The sequence below is a fragment of the Pan troglodytes genome, chromosome 3 (genome assembly GCF_028858775.2).
Source record: "Pan troglodytes isolate AG18354 chromosome 3, NHGRI_mPanTro3-v2.0_pri, whole genome shotgun sequence".
Lineage (NCBI taxonomy): Eukaryota > Metazoa > Chordata > Mammalia > Primates > Hominidae > Pan > Pan troglodytes.
Genome location: NC_072401.2, coordinates 68,526,900 through 68,547,245, shown reverse-complemented (window position 1 = coordinate 68,547,245; position 20,346 = coordinate 68,526,900). Strand labels below are relative to the sequence as shown.

The 20,346-nt window shown below is 36.0% G+C and overlaps 1 protein-coding gene across 49 annotated transcripts in view; it reads left to right on the top strand.

The window, feature by feature from the left end:
- Positions 1–20,346, top strand: part of ADGRL3 (adhesion G protein-coupled receptor L3) — an 861,998-nt gene that overhangs the window by 115,082 nt on the left and 726,570 nt on the right. The window lies entirely within an intron of this gene.

The window sequence follows — 20,346 nt, the reverse complement described above, 5'->3', positions numbered from 1 at the left end:
ATGTTAAAAAGTATAGTTCACGTGATCCTGGTGGAGAAGGAGGGGCTGGAAAGGCAACCAGGCTGGGCTTGATTTTGAGCCCTGGAGATATAAATGTAATAGCATCTTTCAATTTACCTGCAACTCCTGGAAACCATGAAAGCAGGGAGTGTAGAGACATAAAAGTAGCCATACTTGAATGGGCTGTTTAGGGCTCTTGGCAGCTGTTTTTTAAACCACCATAAAATCATTTTCAGACCTGCTGTTTCGGTCTTAGATGATAAAGGATCCTTAAGATAATGCTACTTCTTGGCAACAAGTTAAATGCCAAATGAACTTGTAGACTAAGTTTGCCTTCTCCTTTCCATTTTCCACATATTTGTCATGTAAAAATACAGTTCAGAAGTATCATACGTTCTCTTTCATACATCAGATATTTATTGAGCACCTACTACGTCCCAAGACTGAGGCACTAGGGATATAACAATAAACAAATTTGTTCCATGCTCTCATGAAACTTAATTCCATTTGGGGGAGACAGATTATGAAAAAAGTATAAATAACTTATTAAGTAAAATAATTCCAGATAGTGTTGAATATAATTAAAATAGCACAGAATACAGGTACAGAGAATGATCTGGGAATGAGCCTCAGGTAGACTCTATTAAAAAAATAAGATTTGGAATAAGGCCCAAATGATATGAAAGAGGAAAGCTCTTGATGATCTGTGAAAATAACATTTGAAAGAGCCCTGAAACAAACAAATTGGGCTTATTTCAGGGGTAGGAAAGACCAGTGTGGCTGGCATTTAGTATGGTAGGCCAAGTAGGGTAAAAGACAAAAATTAGGAAGACAGGCAGGGTCTAAATTAGGTGGCATCCTAAGACGTCAGAGCAAGAAATTTGGATTTTTTAAAATTAGGTTGGTCAAAAGTAGTCATGGTTTTTGCCATTAAAAGTAATTGCAAAAACTGCATTTACTTTGACACCAACCTAATACTTTCTTGTGAATTCTTCTGGTGAATTGTAAGAAGGAAGAATGACGTATCTTGTTTACATCGTGAAAAGATCATCTGGTTGCTGTATGCATGGGTAATGGACTGCTGGTGTGGTGGGAGTAAGACTAGAAGGCAGGAGGTCAATTAGAAGCCTGCTGCAGTTTTCCAGGTGATAGATAATGATAATTTGCTCAGATTGTAGCTGTGAACTATAAAAATAACTGGCTATTCAGAAAATGATTCTATTAAGTTCTGTGCCATTTTCATGTTTGTATGACTGTTTACTTTGAGATCATTTAAAATATTTTAGTACATATTTTGCTAACAACATATTAAGTGGCTGATACATAATTACATAAGTGTCTATGCCTTCTCTTTGTTTTTTTTTGTGACATGTCTGGAAACTATGTAAAAAGGAAATAAGGAATTTTAGGCTACTTTTCTTCCTGATAATACAGAAATTGAACATAGAAATTGATTTCTTTTAAGCCTTTTCCTTAAAGCTTTGAACCTTTTAAGCTTCCACCAATACTTACCTTTGCAGGTATTTCTTTCATTATCTAGAAAGGTATAAGAGAGGAGTAAACCCTGAAACTTGTGGAAATAAAAGCACTGTTGATTTCTAAGTTCCTTTACATGTCTGGAAACTTTGGTCACTTTTGTGTGATTATTCTTTTAAAAACCTCAAGGCCTGGATTACCTGTTCTTCAAGTACATTAATACATTTCTTAGAACTAAATCTGGGAGTGTATCTGGCAGACCAATATCTTAGCTATTTGTATTGCTAAAGAAGAAGTAATTATTTTAACTTTTTAAAAATCTACAGCAGATTTTTTGTGGAACCATATGAAAGTACCCTAGTAGACTGTAAGGCATGTTTGACCCAAAGATCAATAGGATCTTTGCAAACACTTTTCACATGTATTTCAAAGAGTGGTTAGAGTACATTCATTATGTACTGCCAAGATCCTTAAGGGTTTTACAGGAGAGCTGGAAATGGAATTTTCTACATCAAAAGCTGCTAACTCATTTCTTTCTCCTTCTTGTGTAAGGCCTATAATAGTAGGTTTTTCTTTGTGTATTAGGTTTGGTACTTTTTTGAAGGACAGAGGAGAATGAGTTGTGAAATGTGAATGAAGATTAGTGGACAGCAAGGTAGCTTGTTCCTAGTTACACTTTTTGATTGGGGAAGGAAAGACAGAGGCTGAAGATTGTAGCTTCTATCCTACGTAGAGTAACCAGAGTCTATATATCATACTTCCAATCTGCCACACCAACAATATTAATAGTAAAATACCTTCTTAAAATTATTTTACTCTTCTCCAACCCAGTGCAAAAACTTACAAGACAACTATTATGTCTATGCATTATAAAAAGAAAATATATAGGGACAGGCATGGTGGCTCATGGCTGTAATCCCAGCATTTTGGGAGGCCAAGGTAGATGGATCACTTGAGGTCAGGAGTTCAAAACCAGACTGGCCAACATGGTGAAACCCCATCTCTATTAAAAACACAAGAAATTAGCTGGGCGTGGTGGCACATGTCTGTAGTCCCAGCTACTTGGGAGCCTGAGGTGGGAGAATCACTTGAACCTGGGGGGCGTAGGTTGCAGTGAGCCAAAGGTTGCAGTGAGCCAAGATCGCACCACTGCACTCTAGCCTGGGTGATAGAGTGAGAACCTGTCTCAAACACACACACATACACACACACACACACACACACACACACACAAAAGAAAATATATAGGATAATATTATAAATGAATGATTCTGGAAATAGTCTGCTTCAACAACTTTGGAGGAAGACTCATAAACAGCACTGGACAAGAAGACTCAAGATATGAATTTTAGCTCTGGATTTGCTGATGGGCCAACATTTTACCTTCTCAGAGCTTCAGTACCCTCATCACAAAAGGGCTATAATATCTGCCTTGCCTTTATCTCAAGATTGTTTTAAGGATCAAGTGAGGTAATGCTTAGAAAAGTTTGTGAACCATGAAGTAGTGTAATATCATTATAATTTCCCTGATTTGAGTCATCACCCCTTTTTAGAAGAATTAACTGAACACACTGTCTGCTGAAGTCTTATCACTCTGTGCTAGAGCCTTAACCCAGGCTAGGCTACAACATGACAAAAGCATTATGAATTTAATCTTTGGTAAACGCCATTAGAGTCCTTCATCAGGATAATGGCTCTGCACCACCCTAGTACACTACAACTCTGATTATAGTGCACACCATACTTTTGCCCAGTTATAAACTATATGATTGCAAAAATGAAAACTTCTTCAGTTCAATTTTCTATGATTTTTCCTTAGCAAATTTAATATTCCAGAGAATTTAAAATATTTTATATAATATAATTTTTTATATTGACAGTCAATACTCATTACCTCTCACATTTATTTAGCAATTATGAGTTGTCAGATATTTGGCAAGTTCTATAAATTCATTCTCTAGTTAATCCTTGCAGCAGTCCCATATTTTTATGCCCAATTTAGTGAAAAGAAAATGGAAACTTAAAGATACTAATTGGCTTGTTCAAGATGACAACTGGTGAATGGTGTCGTTAAGGAATAGGCTGCCTGTATGTTGTTACTGGAAGTCCAATGTGTACACTGAAATAGTGCCTTATAACATCTCCCTGGGGTCATTTTCTGGTGAAAAGTGTAAAAATTTGTTAGAGATGTAGCATTTCCAGAAACCAGAAAAACACCACTCAATGAAAATACATGACAACTTTTAGTCTCATTCTGGAGAAAGAAAATTTCAGTCCTCCCTACAACCACTTCAAATAAATCACTAAGTAATTTGAAAAATATCTTCACATCAGCATTACTTTCTGCCCCATATGCCCAAGATACTGAAAGCTTTGGTTATCTTTTATTATATTAAGATCCTGAGAACATTTATATGTTTATAGTTAGATCTAAGATAAGGATAGAAATGTCTGGTTAATTCCTGAAAATTGACTTCACCATATTGTGTTAGTCTAGAATTCTCTCCCCTTTCCCTCATGTGTTGCAGTTGATGAGCAGATCTGAATATGCAAAGCCTATTTAAAATCAATGGCCTTAGATCCAAGGCCCAACTTACTGTTTGCCAGACTAATAAACTGAGAATTAATGTATCTCATTGAGCTCAAATTTGATTGTACATAAAATGAGAATAATTATTAATGATGTTGTTTGTAATCTGTTTGAGAGTACTTTGTAAACTCCAAAGTGCTATATAAATTAATTAATTCTATTTTAATGTAGTAAACTAGAGATCTCTGGCAACTGAGTAAGGTAAGGTGCTTCTGTCTAATTCTCTTACATTTTACATATAAAATCTACTAAAATATGTGCATGAGCTTTGAAAAATTGTTTCTCCTCTGGTATGTACTGAATTGTGCTCCCTGCAGCCCAGTTCATATATTGAAGTCCTAACTCCTAATATGATTGTATTTGGAAATACAGCTGAGAAGGTGATCATGGTTAAATGAAGTCCTAAGGATGAAGCCCTAATCAATAGAATTAATGCTCTTATAAGAAGAGGAGGAGACACCAGAGCTCTCTTTCTCCTCCATATGAGGGCACAGTGAAAAGGTGGTCATCTGCAAGCTGGAAAGATACCCCTCTTCTGGAAATGAATTGGCTGGCACCTTGATCTTGGACTTCCTAGCCTCTAGAACTGTGAGAAATAAATTTCTGTTGTTTAAGCTACCTATAAGATGTACCTATAAGCTACCTATAAGAATGTACCTTCTTATATGCAAATATACCTAAGGATCCTTGTTAACAACTCAAACCAGTATTAAATTACTAATTGTATCAGTGTGTCATTCGTACTTGTGTTAGTCAGAGTTCTTTAGATAAACAGAACTAACAGGAGAGAAAGAAAGACAGAGATTTATTTTAAGGAACTGGCTCACATAATTGTGGAGCTCCCAAGTGCAAAATCTGTAGGGCAAGCCTGTAGGCTGGAGATTCAGGTAAGAGTTGTTGTTTGCAGTCTTGAATTTGAAGGCTGGTAAACTCAAGCCTTTCCATGTTGCAGCTTGGAGGCAGAATTTCTTCTCCCTTAGGAAACCTCCATCTCTGCTCTTAAGGCCTGCCCATATTATGAAGTCTAATCCCCTTTACTTAAGGTCAACTGACTGTAAATGTTATAACATCTAAAAAATACCTTTACAGCAACATCTACAGTAGTGTTTTGCCAAATGCAAGTCTAGCCAAGTTGACTCTTAAAATTAACTATCACACTGCTGTAACAAATTACTACAAACATAGTGGCCTAAAACAACACAAATTTATTGTTTTGCTCTTCTGGTGGTCAGATGCCTGAAATAGTTCTCACTGGCTTAAAACCAAGATGTTTTCAGGGCAGAGTTTTTTTCTGGAGATCCTAGGAGAAATATCCCATTTCCTTGCTTTTTCAGCTGCTAGAGTCTGCCTTTATTCTTTGGCTCATAGCTTCCTTCCTTTATTTTCAAAGCCAGGTCTGTCTCATACTGCCTTCTCTCTAGCTCTCTGTTCTATCACCTTCTTTCATTTATAAGGGTGATTACATTGAACCCATGTAGATAATCCTAGATAATCTTTCCATCCAAAGGTTAGCAGATTAGCAATCTTCATTTCATTTGCAACTTTAATTCCTTTTTGCCATGTAACATAATAAGCTCTGAGCTTTAGGGCATGGGCATCTTTGGTGGGCCATTCTACTGCCTACCACACTGGCTGATCTTCATGGACAAAGAAATGTATGTTCATTGTTGAGGTGAGATCTTGGAGTCAGATCACCTAAGTTGGTAGTCCCAGCTTTTCCTCTTACTATATCTGCACATCTGGCAAGGACTTTGAATTGTTTTGCCCCATTTTTCTCATCTGTAAGTTGAACTAACTATTCTTAAGAGGATTCAATAAGTTGAATTACCTAGAAAAGCATGTATCAGGAAATCATTAACTTATTTTTTATAACAGTCATATGTTGCTTAATTATAGGGTTGGGGATATATTCTGAGGCACGGGTCCTGAAGCGATTTCATCATTGTGGAAACATGGAGTGTACGTACACAAAGATAGATGGTGTAGCCTACTAGATAGACACCAAGGCTATATGGTGTAGCCTGTTGCTCCTAGACTACAAATCTGTACACTACTGAATACTGTAGATAATTGTAACACAATGTTAAGTATTTGTGTATCTAAACATGTCTAAACGTAGAAAAGGTACAGTAAAAATATGATATTATAATCTTATGGGACCCATGTCATGCATGTGGTCTGTTGTTGAGTGAAATGTTGTTATATGGTGCATTGACTGTATTTTAATCACAGATTTCAATTGTGGTTGTTTCAGAGAAATAAAAATAATATAAATTGGTTAGGAGGAAGGAGGTAGATTAAATAGTCATCAGGTTGTTACATAGTTTTTTAAAAAAATTTTCTGCAACCCAGGAAAACCCACTGTATTAGTCCATTTTCACACTGCTGATAAAGACATACCTGAGACTGGGCAATTTACAAAAGAAAAAGGTTTATTGGACTTACAGTTCCACATGGCTGGGGAGGTCTCACAATTGTGGCAGAAGGCAAGGAGGAGTAGGTCACATCTTACATGGATAACAGCAGGCAAAGAGAGAGCTTGTGCAGAGAAACTCCATTTTTAAAACCATCAGATCTTGTGAGACCCGTTCACTATTGTGAGAAAAGCACAGGAAAGACCCACCTCCATGATTCAGTCATCTCCCAATGGGTCCCTGCCACAATATGTGGGAATCATGGGAGATACAAGATGAGATTTGTGTGGGGACACAGAGCCAAACCATATCGTTCCACCCCAGTCCCTCCCAAATCTTACATCTTCACATTTCAAAACCAGTCATGCCTTTCCAAGAGTCCCCTAAAGTCTCAACTAATTTTAGCAGTGACTCAAAAGTCCACAGTCCAAAGTCTCATCTGAGACAAGGCAAAACCCTTCTGCATATGAGCCTGTAAAATCAAAAGCAAGCTAATTACTTCCTAGATGCAATGGGAATACAGGCATTGGATAAATACACCCATTCCAAATGGAGAAATTCACCAAAACAAAGGGGCTACAGGCCCCATGTGAAAATCCGGCAGGACAGTCAAATGTTAGAGCTACAAAATGATCTCCTTTGACTCTGTGTCTTACATTCAGGTCATGCTGATGGAAGAGATGTGTTCTCATGTTCACATGTTCCATGTGTTCTCATGGTACAGCCTCCCTCCCAGCTGCCTTCACAAGCTGGCATTGAGTGCAGCTTTTCCAGGCACACGGTGCAAGCTGTCAGTGTATCTACCATTCTGGGGTCTGGAGGATGGTGGTCCTCTTCTCACCGCTCCACTAGGTGGTGCCCCAGTAGGGACTCTGTGTGGGGGCTCCCACCCAACATTTCCCTTCTGCAATGCCCTAGCAGAGGTTCTACATGAGGACCCTGCCCCTACAGCAAACTTCTGCCTGGGCATCCAGGTGTTTCCATAAATCCTCTGAAATCTACGTAGAGCTTCCCAAACCTTAATTCTTGACTGCTGTACACTCATAGGCTTAACACCACGTGGAAGCTGCCAAGGCTTGAGTCTTGCACCCTCTGCAGCCACAGCCTAAGCTCTACATTGGACCCTTTTAGCCAGTGTTTGGGAAGCAGGGCACCAAGTCCCTAGGGTGCACACAGCACCAGGAACCTGGGCCTGGCCCAGGAAACCACTTTTTCCACTTACGCCTTCAGGCCTGTGATGGGAGGGGCTGCTGCAAAGGTCTCTGGTGTGCCCTGCAGACATTTTCCTCATTGTCTTGGTGATTAACATTTGGCTCCTCGTTAACTTATGCAAATTTCTGCAGCTGGTTTGAATTTCTCCTCAAAATATGGATTTTTTTTTCTATTGCATTGTCAGGCTGCAAATTGTCCAAACTTTTATGCTCTCTTTCCCCTTTGAAACTGAATGCCTTCAACAGCACCCAAGTCACCTCTTGAATGCTTTGCTGCTTAGACATTTCTTCTACCAGACACCCTAAATCATCTCTCTTAAGTTCAAAGTTCCACAAATCTCTAGGGCAGGGGCAAAATGCTGCCAGTTTCTTTGGTAAAACATAACAAGAGTCACTTTTGCTCCAGTTCCCAAGTTCCTCATCTCCATCTGAGACCACCTCAGCCTGGACCTTATTGCTCATATCACCATCAGCATTTTTGTCAAAGCCATTCAACAAGTCACTAGGTGGTTCCAAACTTTCCTACATTTTCCTGTTTTCTTCTGAGCCTTCCAAACTGTTCCAGTCTCTGCCTGTTACCTAGTTCCAAAGTTGCTTCCATATTTTCAGGTATCTTTTCAGCAATGCCCCACTCCTGGTACCAATTTACTGTATAGTCTGTTTTCACACTGCTGATAAGACATACTCAAGACTGGGCAATTTACAAAAGAAAGAGGTTTATCGGACTTACAGTTTCATGTGGCTGAGGAGGCCTCATAATCATGGTGGAAGGTAAGGAGGAGCAGGTCACATCTTATATGGATGGCAGCAGGCAAAGAGAGAGATTGTGAAGAGAAACTCTGGTTTTTAAAACCATCAGATCTCGTGAGACCCATTTACTATAATGAGAACACTGCCCCCATGATTCGGTCATCTCCCACTGGGTTCCTCTCACAACACTTGGGAATAATGGGAGCTACAAGATGAAATTTGGGTGGGGACACACAGCCAAACCGTATCACCCACTTTTTCTGTTTTATCTTGCAGTCTACAGACACAGTGACATTTTCTGTATACACATATGTACCTACTAAATCAAATACATTTTATATTTGAGAAACATATACCTGGAAGTGGAAATAAATAATGCATTACCAAAAAGATTAATAAGCATGTTAAAAAAAAAAAAGAATGTTTGAATGAGAGCCTGATTTTTCCTGCTTTTCTCCTGATTTTAAGGAAGAGACACAAGTTTGAGAAGATGTAGTAAGGTAGATTTGATTATTTCTAAGAATAAATAGCCTTATGATTAAATGTAATATTTTCAGCTTAGAAAATCAAAAGCAAAATCATTGGATTATAAAATTGACTTCATACATAGACTTGTTTTTATAATTTTTATTGTTGAAAATGAAGAGTAATCTGCCCAATATTGCACTTATTAGGACCCTTCTGCTCAACAAGCAAATAGGAAGCAACAAAATGTTATATCTTACATTGATTTTGAAAATTTTTACTGAACACTTTTTATGCAATTTTTAGATTTAAGATTTTTGACAGCAATAACCATATACTAAAATTTTGGCATTTTTGTCTGGGCTCTTACTATTCCTGTTTGTGACAAATATTGTGAATATAGTACTTACATTGGCATGGAAAGAAACTAAATTTTTACTAATCATTTGCATAGTATAATTCATTAACTTATTATATTAAATAGAATTTTAAATTATTAAAGCACCAAATAATATTCTTATTACCATTTGGAATTCTGACTTTACAGATTACTTTACTAAGTGCATTGCTTAAAAATAGCATGTAGGTTGGGCGCAGTGGCTCATGCCTGTAATCCCAGCACTTTGGGAGGCTGAAGTGGGTGAATCACGAGGTCAGGAGATCGAGACCATCCTGGCCCACATGGTGAAACCCCGTCTCTACTAAAAATACAAAAATTAGCTGGGCGTGGTGGCATGTGCTTGTAATCCCAGCTACTCAGGAGGCTGAGGCAGGAGAATCGCTTGAACCAGGGAGTCGGAAGTTGCAGTGAGCTGAGATCACGCCACTGTCCTCCAGCCTGGCGACAGTGAGAGACTCAATTTCAAAAAAACAAAAACAAAAACAAATGAACAAAAAATAGCATGTAGACAATTTATAACCTTAACCTACTTTTATTGATATTTTTATTTATGTTGTAGAGCAGTATTTGACACTAACAAATGCTCATATATTAATGAAGTAGTACTTTCGAAATATGAGCAAGTGGAAAGAACTTTCTCAGTAGCTCAGTAGAAAACTTTGAAGGTTGAGTGTGAATTCTCATTTGTTTAACAGGCTTATTTTCTCTTTTTCATTTAGCAAATACTTATTGAGCATGTCCTATAATTCTAGGTGTTGAGGGAGAGGGTAACAGAAGAGAAAAAGTTCTGCCCCTGTGCATCCTATAGTCTAGCTTTATTTTATTTTTTTCTAACATGATAAGTCTTTGTTATCTTTCCTGCTAATTTTATTATACTATTCTTTTGTTACTGAAGATATAAAATAAATTAGTAGAGTAAAAATATGTTTAATAAAGTAATCAAATTATTGTCATTTCAACTAAAGGTATTAAGTAACTTACTGTGAAAATAGAGAAGAGAGTCATTAAGTGAATAAAAGTCATGATTACTAACATACTGAAGAGAATTGTGTCCCTCTGAGAATATTAGAACTCATTACATTCAAAAGTCTAACTTCCAGATAGCGTATTAAGAAATATGGCAACAGAGAAACTGGAACCTAGAGAGTTATTTGCCCATGATTGCACAGGTGAGGAATAAGGGGCCTCAGCTAAGATGGGAATCCAGGTGTATTTGATTCCAACACCTACGATCTTAACTCAAATAAAATCTGACCTCTTGGATTTTATGTTACTCATTCCCTTGAGTGAGATGTTCAGTGCATATATGTATGCTGTTAATGCATACATGCTTAAATGTATACATGCTTTCAATAAGCATTTCTTGAGTAGTTACTATTTACTAGGTGCTGGGTATAAGAAGATGAATTAGCCGGTTTTTTTCCTCTAGGACCTAAATATCTAGACATATATTCACATCCTTTCAAATTTTCAGGAGACACAGTGGGAGATTCCTGACCATTTTCTACGTTTTATTAGATCTTTCAATATAAAAAAGTTTATAATCGTAACTGTTCTTAAGTTTTTCTTTTAACCATTATAACTTATGTAAATCAAAATTGAGGTAACAAACTAGTATTACCCCTAATAGTAGCTACAATTTGTCGTTTAGTGTGAAAAAATCCATGGATTTTTATTATATTTTATTTAGGAGAATTTAATTTTAATTGTGATTTTTTTTTTTTTGCAGTATTATTGGTCTCCAGCTAGCCAGTTATGCCAGATAATGTGTGTGTGTGTGTGTGTGTGTGTGTGTGTGTGTGTGTGTAATTAGAAAAACACAAAAATTTAAGAATGGTGAATGGGTAATTATCCTGAAAAACCTAAATTTTTGTTGGAAAATTTAAAATTTCCCTTTTTTGGGGAGCTATTGCTCAAAAGCTTTGGGGTAAATTTTCAACACAGTATGTGTTAAAATTGATCCATGCATCTCTTATTGACATTAATGGGAATCTCTCAGCTAAATCTGCTCATGCTGTGCTAAAAATGTACCCCCTAATGCTTGAGTAGTTTCTTGGCTATCATTGATGCTAAAATAGAGTTATTATGGTCCACAATATAAATATATATTTAGACAGTTTAAAAAATATTTATTTGATATAGGGTTATGTGAATTGTTATACAAGCACCAAACCTAGGTGCTTGTATAGTGTTATACAAACACTCCACCTTTTAATATTGGAAATAGTGGTGTTCAGTCAACCAAACTATATATTTCACTTCACACAAGGCAGAGATACTTTGCTTCACTTTGAGTTCATTTTACTCCTTGCTATGATTCTTAAAAGAAGCCACTAAGGCGCAAAATGAGAGCACCCGACGGGCTTGCTAATATAATGCTGTATGTTAAATGTATTCTTAGAGCTTCCCTCTTTTTCCCTATTGTCCTTATTTTTAATTTATGTACATCCAGAGCTTCAAAAGTATTCTATCTAGTATAAGCTACACATTGAGTTTTACTCAGTTTTTTTTTTTTTTAATTTTGCTGGCTAGGGTACATAGAGATTTCCTGTAAAGTATGCTCCTACCTGTTTTCTTTTTCCATTTTAGAACTGTCTAAAATGGAAAAATGAAGTACTAGGAATTGGAGAGAGATTACACATTTAAGAATGATGAAAACTAGTTTAGACTTGTTGAGTTCAAAGTTCTTCTAGATGCCATAAAGTATCGTCTAATCAGATTAAAATTTAAAGTTTGTGATGGGGAAACAGTCAATTCAAAGGACTGATTTTGGAGTCATGAGCATACAGGTGGCAGTTGAAATTCTAGGATTGGAGTAGGTCACTAAGGAAAAGCAGGTAGAATAAGAGGTGAAATGAATGGAGAAATAATACAAATGAAGATATTGACAAAGAGAATTTGAAGAGTTGGGAAGAGATTGTAGAAATGATAGACAAGGAAGAAACAATTTTAAGATGAGGTGATCAAATATTTAATGTTCCATAGTATTATAGACATATAAATGGAGAAATGGCCGTTTAATTATTAATCCATGATGATGTTCAGTAGTTTTAAAAAAATAGGACTTGGATTATGAAATATTGAGGCATGAATGGAAAATGAAGAAATGGAAATTGCTATTAAGACTGTCAAAAATTATTTCAAGAAACTGGCAGTGAGAAGGCATTCAGTAAAATGGTAGTGTGCAATGGAGCATGAGTTAGGGGAGGATTTTTTTTTCTGACTTGATTGTTTTGGATTGGCAAAATTTGCATACATTTAGTAGTAGGAAAAGCTTTTAATATGTATTCCAAACTGGGTTGCTTCTAACAGTGAAAATGAGGCAATGACTCCAGGATAATAGGCATACACTGTGACTGTGCCTAGTAAATTAAATCTGTGGAGACCCCAATGTAGAGCTTGAGTGAGTTAACTTCAATTTTAAATTCTAATCTATTGAGTGAATAGGCTGGGGTAGCATAGAAAGCTTTTAGGGTTCTGGATGATACAGAGCACAGAAACATTTTGACATTTATTTCGGAGATAATAGGAACTAGTGATGCTTTCCCAGTGATTGGTTATATGCATAGGCAAAACTTGTAAGGCATATGCCAGTGATCTCATTATATGTTAAAGGATATCCTCCTTGCAATGAAAGGAAAAGGCAGAAACACAGCTACGACTTAAGGCATTTTTATAGGGGATGTTTTTATAGCATATAAAAGAATCTGACAAAGAAACTCCTATCTATTACAAGAGAAAATAGCTGCAAGTATAGATTTTTAAACATATGCATTTATTTATTTGTTCATTTTAATTTTTATTAACGATTAATTTGAGCTACGTCAAATGGGGACAAAGAAGCTTCAGATAAAACTATATTTGCATATTTCAAGTTATTTAATTTTCAAAGTAGAGTATTTTTCTAGAATAATATATTAGGGATGTTAGATGATACAATTGGCCTCTTTTTATACTAAGAGGGTCTCATTTAGTTTCGTTTGTTTATTGAATTCTCCTACTCCTGCTCCTGCCTTGTTGTGCACTGTTCTCCATAATCCCTCAAGCTGAAAATTGATCTCCAGTCAATAGTGTGCAGTGATTCGTCCTGCTCTGTAATCAGTTCCACTGTGTGAATGAAATTCATCATGGGAGACTTGATTACTATCTCTGTTAGGACTGACCTGGTTGAAAGGACTGTCAAGTGGCCTGAAATTTGTATGCTTTGGATGTGTGCCATAAGGAATTAGTTGCTCAACAAAAAGAGCTAAATTGAGCAGACATGAAGGACTGGTGTTTATTGATTTTCTCCCTCTTCCTCCCGAGCAGCTAGATGAAAGGATGCGTATTTAAAAGCTATAACCCTACCATTTAAGTAAAAATATTCCTCTACTCTTACAAGTCTTACTGATGCAGTTTCAAATAACTTTATAAAGTAAAACAAGATTTATAATTGAAAAAAGACATATTTAGATGGTTAATAAAAGCTCAAAAGAAATCTTCAACAGTATTGTATTATTTCTTGTACTTACTCTAAAAAGCAGATAATGATGTCAAGTAATTCTTCCTGCAGAGATCAAACCATCCTTTGTCTGAAATCAAAAATCAGTCCTTAGATGTTGCACTGAACTTTTTATTTCTTTTTTAAAATTTCTCTTCAGGTTTATTTTTAAATGTAGAAATTTAATTTTTAATTTATAAAAAATGATAGATGCTCAATTAAAATATAAAGAGAAGAATAAAATCACTTGGCAGCTACACAAAAATAAATTTTGTTAAATTGTTCTCTATCTTTCCAGATATCTTTCTGTGGTGTGCACATATACGGAATTGATGTTCAGTAAACTGTTCTTTACTCAACAGTATGTCATGACCATTTTATAAGACAAAAAATATAGTATACAGTTTTGTGTTGCCTTTTTATGATTGCATAGGATGTAGATATTTAACTGATTTTCTAATGGTGGACATATGGAGTGTTTAATATAAACAATGCTGTGGAATAACTGTCTTATTCAAAGATTATTGTCAGAAAAGAATGATTTCAGTTGTATGAGCAAATAGGGGTGTCAGTAGGGTACAGACACACCTCAGAAAACCTAAGGTTAGTCCATGAAATTGGGCCTCCTTGAGGGCCTGGAATCAACAAGGAAATTGCAATCACTTTGACACATTCTCTTGGCTTAGCTCCTCTTTGGTATCTGCCTGGTTGTCTTTTTAATAAGATTCCTGGTTATCTTTGCATTGTGCATATGCTGGAAAATGCCTGCTCCACTCCTACATGACTTCACAATTTAAGACTAATTGAAGTTTTCTTTTTTATTTCCCAATTTCAAGGACAGAGGTATTATTTGGTAAATATGATTGATGGTTAATTTGATGTGTTTACTTGACTGGGATATGGGATGCACAGATAGCTGGTTAAACATTGTTTCTAGGTGTGTTTGGGAGGATGTCTCCAGAAAAGATTAGCATTTGAATTGGTAGGCTGAGCCAAGAAGATAGCCCTCAGCAATGTGGGTGAGCATGATCCAATTTTATTGAGAGCTCAAATAGAAAAAAGGTAGAGGAAGGGTAAATTCTCTCTCTTGAGCTTGGGACAGCCATCTTCTCCTGCTCCTCTCAGACACTGGATCTCCTGGTTCTTAGGCCTTTGGGTTTAGACTGAAACTATACCTGCAGCTTTCCCGGTTCTCAAGCTTGCACACAGCAGCAGATTATGGGCTCCTTTGGTCTCCATAATCATGTTGTGTCCTGAGTTGGTTCCTTCTGGTGGGTTCTTGGTCTTGCTGACATCAAGAATGAAGCCGCGGACCTTCACGGTAAGTGTTACAGCTCTTAAAGTTGGCACGGACCCAAAGAGTGAGCAGCAGCCAGATTTATTGTAAAGAGCGAAAGAACAAAGCTTCCACTGCGTGGAAAGGGACCCCAGCAAGTTGCCGCTGCTGGCTGGAGTGGCCGGCTTTTATTCCCTTATTTGTCCCCACCCATGGTCTGCTGATTGGCCCATTTTACATTGGTGCATTTTTACAGAGTGCTGATTGGTGCATTTACAATCCTTTAGCTAGACACAAAAGTTCTCCAAGCCCCTACTCAACCCAGGAAGTCCAGCTGGCTTCACCTCTCAATGTGAGTCAATTTCATAAATCTCCACATGTATTTATCTTCTATTGGTTCTCTTTCCCTGGGGAACCCTGACTAATACAATCAGCATGGGTCAAGTGGTTCCTGCTTTTGAAACCAGTTAGGTTCAAGGGGAGGGATCATGTAGACTGCTCCTTAGCAGGGACTATGGAGATACTATGTTGTGTCTGTTTTCTAAAGAGAAGTGGGGAGGATAGAAAGAGAACAAACTTTGCATACATTTTTGTGCACAACAAATTATAACTCTAGTATAAATACCTATACGTAAATTTTAAGATTAAAAAGTACACGTTGTAAATTTTAACATAGGTCATCAACTTAATCATCAGAAAGGTTATGTAGGAGATACTTCCTCCAATATTTCCTGAAATACTTTTGTCTTTGATACTTATACCAACAATATTGGGATGTCAATATTTTTCACTTTGACCTATATGATAGCCCAAAAATTATGACCAATTTTGGTTCAATAAAATTTATTTAAAAGTAAAGTTAAAAATTTTTACACAGTTTCCTGGTATTTCTTCTGTTTTAAATTTTCTTCCAATACATTTTCTATTATCATGTTTGCTTAATTTGTAAAAGGTTTTCCTTAATACTTGTATTATTGATACTTTGTCTGTCATTGATTGTAAATTATTTTCCAATTTAGGCTTTCAAACTTGTTTGAGGTGATTTTGCCATATAGATATTTGAATTTTGTATTTAGTTATCTTTAAGTACTATAGAATTTTGGATTTAAAGAATACACATTTTAAGACTAACCCTAGCTGTTAATAATAGTTTTAGTCATTCCTATATATAAGTTCCTAATAAAGGTATGAAAATATATATAATTACATTACAGTATAGTCATTTTTCTAATGTAAATGCATGCATTGTCATTTTAAATCAGTCTCTTATTTCCCAATTTGAGGAAATAAGAGCACAAATTTTGAAACCCTTTAATTATACTATTAATGAGAGAAATGGGTATAGTCAGTGTTCTGTAGGAGTGGACAAGTGGCTTACAGGCCAGCTTTTTATTAAAATTTACTTTCTCCAAAGGCTTCATTCCAGAAAAATTTTAAATTATTTGCTTCAAATACTCAATTTTGTCAAATGTAGGAGGTGATCACATGTAACTTGTAAGGAAACTAGGAACAGGAATTAATACCCATGAATAAGAGAGAACCTTTGGAAATTTACTAGTGACTTCTATTTATATTTTGCACTACCATCATAAATTGACTTGAAAACAAACTATATCTTGACTAAATTCTTAAAAGAAAAGCTTTAGTGGACCTGTGTTACTATTAACAATGCAAATTTTTGATACTCAAAAGTATAAGAAATCACTGACAAATTGATTTCTTTGATAGTTAAGTGTTCTGAGTGAAGGGAGCTTGAAATTTATAAAGCGTGGACCAGTTACTTCAATCTTCAGTTGTATTACAAATATGCCTAAAATGTTTTAGCACATTTTTTTTATGGAGGATGCAGTAAAAATGATATACCTTCTTTGATAAAGGCTTATAATACCTGAGGATCATTTTTTGTAATATGAAGTTTCTAATTATAATTTCAGGTTATATGTCTCCTGAGTCCAGGACTGACTTTGCTAACAGTGTCTTAATAATAATAATTTATAATGTGTTTTCTCATGATTTATCTTTTTCTCTGAAAAACTAGTGCAATAAAGAAAGTTAGTTGATGTTTTGTTGATAATTAAGGTTTTAATGTGTCTGTCAAATACAAGGACGTTTGCTGGTCAATGCCGGTGACCAAAATGGACTATAGAAAGATTAGTTCAGGTAAGTAAACGGTTAGGGGTTGAAAGAAAGCCGTCATCTCAAGCTTGCATATTCTGTCTTGAAAAAAATGCACTTATATGTTAGGCCAAGGTTAAGGAATTTGCTGTCTTTGAAGGCTCTGACGATTGGGTTGCTGGCATGGTGAAGGCATGGTGAAAGAATCCGTATTCCATTAATGGGTGAACTTCTCACCCTTGTGATAAATAGTATACATTATAGAGAAGTATAATGATGAGATTTATTTCCTCTGTTTCAGGGAAATGAAGCAATGTGTGTATGCCTGTCTTAACTTAAAAAGCTGTCTCCTTACCAATATGCTACAGATAAAAATGGCATTTTTTGAGTTTAAGTTATAAGCACATAAAAATACTTATTAAAATTTTATTTTCTTTGGGCTCTTTGTAAAGTAAATGAAAAAAATATATTGGAAGATTTTAACTGTGGTGTACATAGTACTGGTATTGCTGATAGAACTAATATCTTCATTATAAAATAGCTATATTATATAAGGTCTTACCACAAAGAGCCATAATGATTCAGGGGACATTATTGGAACTCTGGAATCCTTATAAACTAATGGGGTTCTGTTTTACTTAGTGTTCTGTTTTTCAGTGTACGTATAAAACATCACAAAATACATGCAGTAATGTAATATCCTGGGAACCTGCCAAATTAAAAGCCACCTTAATTGAAGTGTGGTGTATCACTTATATGGTGTTGTATTTATTCTTCACATGTTGTTCAACACTTATTTAAATTTTTAGTTTTATGGCATTTCTTAATCTTAGTATTACCAAACCCTTTATAATAAAATTTCATTTGCACTTTTTATATATTTATTTCTTTTGTTTTTTGACAGGATTTCACTCTGTCTCCCAGGCTGGAATGCAGGTCACAATCATGGCTTACTGCAGCCTTGAGCTCCTGGCCTCAAGCCATCCTCCTGCCTCAGCCTCTGGAGTAGCTGAGACTCCAGGCATGTGCCACCATATCCAGCAATTAATTAATTTGTTTATTAATGTATTTATTTTTTGTAAAGAGGGAGTCTCACTATGTTGCCCAGGCTGGTCTCAAACTCCTGGATCCAAGTGATCTTTCTGTCTTGGCCTCCCAAAGTGCTGGAATTACAGGCATGAGCCACTGTGCCCTGCCTGTATTTTTTTTTTTTTTTTAGAAAGTCTCATTCTGCCACCCAGGCTGAAATGCAGTGATGTGATCTTGACTCACTGCAATCTCTGCCTCGCTGGTCCAAGCAATTCTCATGCCTTAGCCCCTCCAAATAGCTGGAATTACAGGTGTGCACCACTACGCTTGGGTAATTTTTGTATTTTTAGTAGAGACAGGGTTTTGCCATGTTGGCCAGGCTGGTCTCAAACTCCTGACCTCAAGTTATCCGCCCACCTCCGCCTCCCAAAGTGTTGGGATTACAGGTGTAAGCCACCGCGCCCAGCCAAAAATTTTTTTAAATGCTTTTTATAGTGTACATGAACTATAATATTTTTCTCCTCTATCCAAGGGTTAGAATAGATTTACCAGGGCATTTGATAAGAGGATCTACCCTGGCAACTTTTTGTAAATTGGTCCCCTCCACCTGGTGAACCCTAGAAATAAACTCTGACGATTCAGTGCGGTGGAGAGATATTAGTTACTTTCAACAAAGTTTAAAGGGTATATTTGATATGAAGTGTAAATGAAAGGAAGAATTTTAAATGGCGTCAAAGAAGGATCCAGAGTGACGACTATCAAAAGAAAACCATGGCTGAGTGTTGTCTGGGGCAGCTCTCCTTTTCTGATATGAACTGTGATCAGTTCCCACAAGTCTAGAAAATGTGTCTTCTAAGTGAGGTTTCTCTAGCTGTACTTTAAGATGCTGGAAAACTTCTGCAGCTTTGTCTCCAATTGGGTTTTACTATGTTAATTGCTTTTTTGGGTTAGGAACACGAAACCTGAAAAAAATTATACAATATATATTTTAAAGACTTTGCTAGGCAAGAATATAAAGTACGTCTTTTTCAAATTTAATTGAGTTATATATGTGAGACAACTCTGGTGGGATTTTTCTATTCATCAAGTTGGATTTAGGAAGAGATCTGTCATCCTAATAGGTTAAATAGGGATAAAATCTAGACTTCAGTTGTATCTTACCATGATGTTGAATAAAATTTTACCAAAATTTATGTTGTAGGTAAAATACTTTCTTCCTCATTAAACAAAAGAAGAACTATAATCCGTATGAAGTGAATTCATAACTCTTTTAAAAACACATTTACAAATGAATTGTTTGTATCAATAAAAAAGCAGAATGATTTCTGCTTTTTTTGGAAGGGGTTGCTTAAAATAATAGAACTGGTTTATTAAAAATTAATAAAATGTTGGGTTAATAGCTAGTTTTCTATTTTTTGTTTGAAGAAAAGGCATTTAAACAAGCCTCATCTTTAAGAAGAATTCATTTCTGGAGTTAATGAGAATGGGCTTGTATTACTTACATGGGGGATACCTATAAAAGCAGGATTTAAAGCATAGATTTCTTTTCATTACGTTTTACTCTTAAGATTATTCAGGTTTTAAAGAAATACCATTACTGTTTAAGATTATCCCTGTAATGAGAAATCACAGCATGCCTCTTGAAAAATGGTTCCACTTCATCTTTTCTCATTCATTTGCTAGCACAATTATAAATGCATGAGTGCAGTGCATGGCTATTCAGGTCAAATTCTCTTTCAGGACTGATGTTCCTGTTATACAGTTTATCCATCTATTAACATCCCGAAATGTCAAAAGCTTCATTTTTTAAGAGTAGAATGTCAGTTTCTTTTTTACTTAGAGCAATTTAGCCAGCACAAAAAGGAAGAGATTTGACAGTCATAGCTGTCAGGGGAAAGATTGGCTGATGATTTGAGGAAATAGGAATAAATGTTCAAATATATATCAGGGTGCCTGCATTTATATACCTCTAGGACAATTTATGAGGTGAAGTGGAAAGACAAATCAATTCGGTGTATGTGTGTGAAAAGAGCTGCATTTAACTCCTAAATTTCAGGGTTTTGAGAAATATTTCTTAATTTCTATAAACTCTTTTCTTTAAATGCTTAAGTGACTTTTGTTTTGAAACCCAGTATATCAT